Raw genomic sequence first — 1,098 nt, 5'->3', positions numbered from 1 at the left:
TCCACACCCTTACCAGCATTTGTTATTCACTGTCTTTTTGATTATAGCCAGTCAAAAAAGTGGAGTGAGGTGGTATCTCAATGTGGTTTTAATTTGCATTTCCCTGCTGACTAGTGATGTTGAGCATTTTTTCATGTATCTGTTCGCCATTTGTATGTCATCCTTTGAAAAATGTCTATTCAGCTCCTCTGTCCATTTTTTAACTGGGTCATTTATTTTTTTACTGTATAATTGTTTGAGTTCTATGTATATTCTGGATATTAATGTCTCGCCAGATGTGTAGTTAGCAAAAATGTTCTCCCCCTCTGTAGGTTGTCTTTTCACTCTGTTGATTGTTTCCTTTGTTGTGCAGAAACTTTTTAATTTGATATAGTCCCATTTAAAAATTTTTTTCTTTCACTGCTTGTGCATTTGGCCCCATTGTCATAATGCCTGTGCCCTGACCTAACTGCTGAAGTGTTTCACCTATATTTTCCCTTAGTAATTTTACAATTTCAGGTCTTCTACCTAGGTCTTTAATCCATTTTGAGTTGATTTTAATGTATGGTGAGAGATGCATATCTAGTTTCCTTCTTCTGTGCATTGACGTCCAGTTTTCCCAGCACCACTTGTTGAAGAGGCAGTCTTTTCCCCAATGTAGCCCTTGGAAGGAGGAGGAAATGTGACTACTTTGAATATGCTCTGCTCTACGGCCACCTTCCTATTGACTGGGATCTGGTTCCTGCCCACTGTACTGCAAGGCAGCATAGACCAAGTACTACAATGCAAAACCCCTTGGGAGAGGGAGGGAATGTGTTTGTCCTTGAGCCTGTGGTGCTGGTCGCCACTTTTCTGCTGACCAGAGCCTGGCTGCTGTTAACTATGCTGCAATCTGATCAAGATTTGTGGCAGAAATCAGGTTGTTGGAAGCACAGATGAATGTCCTGGAGGGCATTATGCAGCAACTGGCCACTCCTGCCTCTCACACCAGGGAAGATGACCAACCCAGTGGTGAGTTGGGGGAAACTGTGCATCTGTAGGCATGACCTGTTGTGCATCAGAAAATGAAGCACGAGCATCCTATGGGAGCAGATGGACAACTGGTGGGCGATCCACAGG

Source organism: Galeopterus variegatus, unplaced genomic scaffold, assembly GCF_000696425.1.
Source record: "Galeopterus variegatus unplaced genomic scaffold, G_variegatus-3.0.2 Scaffold10560, whole genome shotgun sequence".
Taxonomy (NCBI): Eukaryota; Metazoa; Chordata; class Mammalia; order Dermoptera; family Cynocephalidae; genus Galeopterus; species Galeopterus variegatus.
The sequence above is the reverse complement of the archived record's forward strand: the minus strand, read 5'-3'. Positions refer to the sequence as shown.